The sequence below is a fragment of the Myodes glareolus genome, chromosome 14 (assembly GCF_982192425.1).
Source record: "Myodes glareolus chromosome 14, mMyoGla1.1, whole genome shotgun sequence".
NCBI lineage: Eukaryota > Metazoa > Chordata > Mammalia > Rodentia > Cricetidae > Myodes > Myodes glareolus.
The window spans coordinates 78,562,661-78,570,816 of record NC_142039.1 but is presented as its reverse complement, the minus strand read 5'-3'; positions in this window follow the sequence as shown (position 1 = coordinate 78,570,816).

Below are 8,156 nucleotides of genomic sequence, written 5' to 3'. Positions count from 1 at the left end.
TATTTTATATTTTAAATTATAACTCTCACCTGTAATGAGTTGGGGTAGGTGCAATAACCATTACTGGCCAGTAGGTGTGGCGGTGCATTTGTAGCCACATGGATGGCTTGAACCTGATTATAGCATTAGATACTAAACGATATGTTCAAATTAAAAAGAGTTATTCAGTATAATCACAGACTGTGCACTCCGTAGAGGTCCCTGACTGATCAACAGCCACACAAGCCCAAGGACAGCAAGACAACAATGCAAGCAGAGACATCTGGTGAAGCCCTTGAGCTTCCGCGGCATGCTGGGAAAGCTGGATCCACAAGCCAGTCACGTAGTCATAGGTGGCACACGTTGTCTGAGAGACATTACCGAAGCTAGTGGCTACTCATGGGCACGGCATGGGGATCCTATACTCAAATGCACCACATGAAGCCTGATGGTGGCTGGCTAGAGCCGTGGGAGACACGAGCCTCATGATTAGGCTCCAACTGTTGAATTATCTCAGGTCAAGAAATAACCAGGCTAGCTAAAAGATAAAATAATTGTATTTTTATTTATTATAAGGGGCAAACTCACAAAACAGGAACGAGAAGTCCAAGTTCCAGCTGTGCTGCTAGGGAACCACACAGAGAGCGCACCTGGGTCCCAGAAAGCCACACCCTAACTTGGTCCCACCTCTTAAAGATAATTGATTGACAAAAATTCCCCATCACTGCAGATTCATAACTCCAGGATCTCCACCATGAAGGGCAACAGCAGGATACCTGAGAGTCTCAATGAGGGTCCAGTATTGGTAGTGTAGTAGAAGTCAGAGACTATGAACTAGACTAATGACTCATTGTAATGAATATTTGGGTATACTCCATGATACACTACAACTTCCAATGCCACTATGACAAATGAATATGTAATGGAGTGGCAGGAAAGCCTGAGGAGTGGAATGGTACTTGCACAGAAGGCTGTGGTTGGTAGAGTAGTAGGCATTGCCCAGAGCAGTCTGCAAGTTTTTTTCAATTTTTTTTTCTTATTTTTTATTTTCTTTTGGGAGGGAGGTTACAAGTGTGGAGAGGCAGATGTGGAAGAACTAGGAAATCAGTAGAATTTGGGGTGGATGATGTGAAATTCCCAAAAACTCGATAAAAAAAATCTGTTAAAAATGAGAATACATAAGTATTAATTGCAACTTCAATAAGCATAGAAATTGAGACAGTCTGAAATGGTATGTAGTTTCATGTATAATAAAAATACCATTAAGAAACTTTACCCAAATCTGAAAGAGTATCTTTTGTCATCTGAACTTATAATATGGCTTCTGAGAGGTTTCTCTGGATGAAAAAAATGCATAATGATAACAATAAATAGCACAAATGTCTGTGGTTGATGCCTTATATGATCAGCATGAAACTATGCTATCATTTGAAGGCTACCAGCCTTATTACGTACTCTATTATACTTCATATTGTCAACCAAGAGCAGCCCATTCCCTACAAACATCTCCTATCCAAATGCATGTTCCTAGGTGCACTATGTGTGGTGTGTGGGGTTAAAATGGCTGCTCTCATACTAAAAAAAATAAAACAAGCACACAAGCAAAGCAAAAAATTTTGTCCAACGGAAACCTCAGTGTTTCTATCCTCTTTATATTGTTACTGTCGTATATATTGATGATGTAATGTAATTGTTGCTTTATGTATTACTTTTCCCTCTCAACTATCTCTTGATTTCACTGATTTCTATCTCCACTGCCACTACCATTACCTATCACACACTCACATTTTGTATTTCTGGGCTCCCTATATATTTTCTTATTAATTCATCTATGTAGATATAGTTAAGATCAAATCAGAGGGATCTAAGGCACCAAACTAAAATCATGACAACTTATTCTCATACTAAAATATTTCCATTAAGAGTTCCCACAGAGAGCGTGGCGAGCTAGGGTGTGCGGCCTCCTTCCTCGGGGCCCCCACGGCCTCTGGCCTGCGCCGGGTTAGCGGCGGGGTTGTGGGAGCAGCCTTGGTCTCCGTCCTGCGGACCCCAGGATCCCGAATCCGAGCTCCCCCAGCAGCCGCCGATCCGGTCGAGCCGCGATTCTCCCGCTAACGAAGGGCCTCGATGGCTGCGGCCTCTGCGCACCGTCTCCTCCATCCACCGGCCCCCTGCTCTCCAGGGCCGGCCCGTGGAGAAGCCCCAGCCAGGCCTTCGAGGACATCTCCAGGTGCCGGCGAGCGTGGCAGGGCCAAGATTGGCCCTTGAGGGCCTCTGCAGCCTGAGGCGGCGGGTCTGCGCAGGAACTCTTGGCCATCACTGGGAGGGGACCGCCCTGTTGAGCCCTCCGCCTCGGGTGAACGAGGCCTCGACGGCCCTGGAGGAAGGTGAGCCGAGTCCAGCATAGCGGGAGGAACGATCGATCGTTGGTCCGCGGGGTCCCCCTTCCACCCGAGAGAAGCCGGGACATGACATTGCAAGCGGGAGTCGGAAACGCTGGCGAAGATTTCCCCGCCGCTGTAGAAGGCTTTGTACGCCTTCTCTCAACCTTCTCCCCCCCCCCCCCCCCCCCCGACCCTTTTAGAGAGACCTTGGCTAAATCTGTAACTGTAGAGACTGTGTAACTGTAGAGATTGTAGCTGTAGAGAGAGGCAGGGTAGAGGTAGGAAATCTCACGTGCGTGCCCAGTCGTCTTTTAAAACGTCATAGATGTGTCTTCTAGAAGTGACTTTGAAGTGAAATTGTTTAGGCCACCTCTAGAAAGACCCCTGGAGCGACACTCGTCCTTGTTTATTCAATAGGTTAGAGGACCCAGCCAGAGGAAGAAGAGGTCCGGAGCCAGATTGGTCGTGTGAAGAAGACGTCTTTTTTGGTGTTCTGTTGTATTGTTTACACATTTTGTTCATTTCTCAACCCCCGCCCCCGTTTGTGTGTGTGTGTGTGTGTGTGTGTGTGTGTGTGTGTGTGTGTGTGTGTGTGTGTGTGTCAATGCCGAGTGTTTTTTGGAACTATCTTTCTAGATGCTCTAAAGTGCCTGACACATTTTATAAGTAGAGATAGTAAAACAACACATTATTAGGATTCATTTGAAATATTGTTTGGGGAGGAAGAGCCAAACCCCTCCCGAGTTGACCACATTGTGTTTGTGCCCTGGTTCCCAGGGGAAGGAAAGGCAGAGCTCTGAGCCATTGTGCTCCATTGTGTTTGGTTTTGCCGTGTACATAGCATATATAAAGGACAAAGGAGTCCTAATTTACAACATCTAGTCACTCTAGGTGTCAAAGAGGTCGCCAGTGTATGACAAAGTAGGGGTAGTAAAATGCATTTTGTATTTTTTATGTTAAATTTTTTTCTTTTTGTGTTAAAATTGTTTTAATTACTACTCTTGTTACGTGTGTGCCGTTTACTGAACTGCTGTGTACACAGTGGACAACAGTCCTTACTTGAAACATCTGGTCTATCTAGATGTTTAGACCTGCCCAACGTATGTTAAATGTAGAGGTAGTAAAATATCGCTTTGTAAATATCTTTTTGCTAAAATTTATGAAACGCTGTCTTTTGGCAGTAGAATGCTGGAGCCCTCTGTGAGCAGTACTGTCTGTACTTGCTCAGGGTCTGGAGGAAGTAATGGGAAGCAGTGTGGTCATGTACTAGTGTGTTTATATGGGACCTTTTCAGATGTCATTGCTATATATTTGCCTTTAGTTTTGCTGTGTGTAGTCTGTATATAATGGACACTTGACTAAAATTTTCAGCTTCTCATCTCTAGATGGTAAAGAGGTTGCTGATGGTAAAGTGGGTCAAAGTCCAGATGGTTTTATTTAGAAGATACCTCAGATAATAACCATTGCTTTGCATACAATTTTATTTGCCAGTACAGTCCGGATAGTGGATAAGTTCTCACATGAGATACCTGGTCTGTCTTTTCACTGTATTTTCAGTGTTTGATACATTTAAAAGTAGAAGTAGTAGAATAATATTTTATGTAAATAGTTTTGAAAAACTGGAGATACTATGTTTAGTAGTAGAGTTGCTAACCCACCTCCGAGAACAGCTCACTGGCTGGACTTGTTCAGTGGACTGAGGGGGTGGGAGGGAAGGAACTGCAAAATGATCCCATTAGTGTGCTAGACCTTTTTAGCTTCCCATCACCCTGTGTGTTATATACATTTAACTTTGCTACACTGTACATACCGGACATACCGGACAAAGGAGTCCTCATTTTATGATACCTAGTTTCTAGGTATTAAATTGCCAGCATATGACAAAAGTAGAGTTAGTAAACTAACACCTTCTGTGTACTCCGTGTTAAAATTCACAGCAAGGTTGTCTTCTGAAGAGTTGTGAAAGTATTGTCCAAGTGACAGGCACCTGTGTCTTGTGATACAGGGGAGGGGCTGAAGACCAGAATGCTCTCAGCAGAAGACACTTTGAGATCTAACCATTGTTACATGTGTGTGGTTTCCACAGTACTGTGTATATAGGAGACAAATTTATGTCCTCATCTGAACATCTAGTCCTTCTAGGTGTTTAGAGTGCACAAAGTATGTTAAAGGTAGATGTAGTAAATAATACATGTTGTAGATTCTCCTGTTTAAACTCGTGGTGAAATGCCGTCTTTTGGAAATGGAGTGATAAAATCACTTCTGAGCAATACAGACTTGTGCTGGATTGGGAGGGAGGAAGAAAGAAAATGTATGAAGGCCTAATACTAATGTAAGTTTTGGTAATGTAAGATTAGCCATTGTCCCTTTTCTCTGTGCTCCTTATTTTACAGTGTATCATGTATATAGAAGACAAGTCCAAATATGCAGGACCCAGTCTTCTAGAAGGGAAAGAGGCTGCCAATATGTGACAGAGTAGGGTAGTGTCTTAAAGTTGTGTTAAAATTCATGGGAAAGAACTCTTAAAACCATGTAGGAAGTGAAGTTGTTATTATACCTGCAAAACCATGATAGGCTTCTAAACCTGATCCTTGGGTTAAGAGAGGAGGGAAGGTTCTAGACCAGAGCGATGCTCTCATAGGTCTGTTAGGAATGCGCGGTTTATTCTTTGCCCCACACTGTACATGTGCCGGGGAAACGGAAGTGTTACTAGAAACATCTCGTCTTTAAACTTTTCAGTGCATAAAAACTTGGTGTAGTATGCATGCTTTTAATCCTAGATTGAGGCAGGTGGACCTTGTGAGTTCCAGGCCAGTCAGAGCTACAAGCCAGAGCTTTGTCCCAATACAGTAAGAAAATGTGCATAATAGTCTGGTAGGTGGCTCAGCAGGTAAAGGCGCTTGCCACAAACTGGTGACATGAATGTAATCTCCAGGATCCACATAAAAGAACGAAACTGGGGCTAGAGAGATGGCTCAGTGGTTAAGAGCACTGCCTGCTCTTCCAAAGGTCTTGAATTCAACTCCCGGCAACCACATGGTGGTTCACAACCATCTGTAATGAGGTCTGGTACCCTCTTCTGGTCCACAGACATACACACAGACAGACTATTGTATACATAATAAATAAATAAAATTTAAAAAAAAAAGAACGAAACTGAAACTGATCCACAAATTGTCTTCTAGCCTCCATACAAATAAAGTGGCATCATGTGCCTACACGCATACACTAATTCATAATGTAAAAAATGCACACACAGTGAAAATAGAGGGTTAACAGCACCTTTTAAGGATTGTTATTTCATAGGAATGGTTACACTGGGAATGGAACTGTTAGACGTGCTCTTTGAGCAGATGCTGTTCCCAGGCGGTGGGGGTGGGCAGGGGAAAGATAGTGCAGAGTAAGGTGCTGTGCCTGTTGGTTGGTTCCCGGTTGTCCTGCCATTGATCCCGTCTGCATTTCCGTTAATGTTGCCAAGTATTAGAGGATAAGTCCCAGTGTCCAAAGGGTGTTAGAAATAGAACAGTCAGTATAAGTGTCCTGCTGGTCTTTTGGAAGGGGTGTCTTCTGGAGGTGGCATTTGTCATACGTTGACTAGCATCATCCTGAACTGGAGTTGGACAGAGACGAGGATGGATGAAGGGAGGAGCTCTTGGCTAGGACCACCACATCTAGAAGACAATTTCTAAGATTGTGTTTATTGTGTTCAAAGTTCATTCCACAACATCTGAACTTCATAAATGGCCTAAAGGAGTGGATATGGTTAAAAGTATAGCTTGACAGATTGACAGAAAAGGTTCCTCTTGAACATGGAATTGTTGAGCCGTGTCTGGACATATTGCTAGGTTGACTGTGGAGGGACAGAGGGGGGCTCACAGGGTGAGGTCTGTAGCCCTGCACTGTGTTGAGAATGACATCCTGAGAACCCCTGCCGTAGGTGCATCTTCAGTGCTCCATAGGAATGCATGTATTGAGCAGGAACACGCCCTCACATTTTAGTGTGTAGATCTGAAGATAAACTTAGGAATGCTGTGCTTAGTGTGCTCTGGTGCTTTGTGTTTCCCTGTAAGCTGAGCACTGCGGGAATGCAGAATTGTAATTGTAACTTCGCCAGTACTGCTATCTAGAGGCCTGCTGCCATTTTTGTCTTCTATGAAGTTTTTGTTGCCAAGGAAGACAAAATTACAGCTTTGTCTGACAGATTGAGATGGTGTGGTGTATTCTTGGTTGTCAACATATTCATGTAGCGTGGGGTATTAGATGGTGAATAATCACATTGTGGGGACAAACATGGTACATACTGTGTAGCCTCAATTGCCTAATGTATGTACACTTGCAGCATCCAGAGGGACACAGCAAGCTGAGCTGCTTGTGACTGGGTGACGGTTCTTGGCTTCTTATGTTTTGTTTCCTGTAATGCATATGCTACAAAATAAATAAAAGCTTCTTTTTTAAGTTAAAAGAATATTTCTATTGTCAACTGCAGTGATTTTTTAAAGTTAAAATCCTTCTAAGCATATTCTTTGAAACTGCTCCCATGGAGATCTGGACTCTACAACCCTCCCTTTGAATCTAAATGGGCTTACAACTGTTACAAGCAGAGTCGCAATGATGTTTATGACTTCTGAAGCACCATAGAGCATTATTAGTCTTATTTCTGGGAATATTTCTCTGAAACCCCAAGTTACTGTTTAAACTACTAACTACTCTGGATAACCACATATAGTCACATAACTGATAAACCCAGAAGATATTATCAGTTGTCATATATTTGATGCAGAAAACCAGAAAAAGAGTTATAAAATACTTTCAAGGCTGGGCAGTGATGACTCATGCCTTTAATTCCAGCAGTCAGGAGGCAGAAGCAGGCCAGAATCTGAGTTCAAGGCCAGCCTGGTCTGTAGAACTAGTTCCAGGACATCAAGGGCTACACAGAGAAGCCCTGTTTTGAAAACAAACCGGTCTCTCTGAACGTGGCTGACAAGGAGGGTTGACGGAGAAGCCAAGGACAATGGCACTGGGTTTTAATTCTACTGCATGTACTGGCTTTGGGAGAACCTACTACTCAAGGAAGTGCTGCTATTGATACTCCTTGTCCTACAGATGTTTCCATTTCCCTCTTTAATGTCCTTTTAAGTTACACTTACGATGTTAGGGACATATACTTCCAGAACAATTGAACTTTTATGGGCTTACAGTAGTTTATACATGAAAGGATCACTGTGGTTGCTGACTTATATATAGACAGCAGCTGGGAGACCAAGGAGGATTAAACTGTAATTTTCTGGGATGGTTGATGTAATCTGCTTTGGGGAGCCGTTTAGTTCATGCCTTTTATTTCAGGGAAGTTGCAGACTCTTAATGAGCCTTTCAGTCTACTTGGAGAATTAGATATGATGCTAAATAATGATTGCATAGTAGTTGAAGGAACACGACAAGTTCAAGAACAGAAGTGTCCAGAGAAGGCAAAGAGACTAGGAGAGTTAGGGACGTTTTTGTTTGTTTCTTCTTTCTGTTTTTCTTTGTTTGCTTGCCTGTTTTGTTTTAGATTGGTTTGATTGTTTATTTTAAATTTTCTTTTGTGGGAGCACTTCAGTGGTAGGGGAGGACATGGAGGGACTGGGAGCTGAGTAAAATTAGAGTGAATGCATGATGTGAAATTCTAAAAGATTCAATAAAGAAATTATGTTAAATAAAAAAAAAACCAAAAAGACAAAACAGGAGAATGGAATACACTTTTTCTTGGGATGGCCACACATAGGAATAAGTTTTAAAATTATATTTAAATTTTTA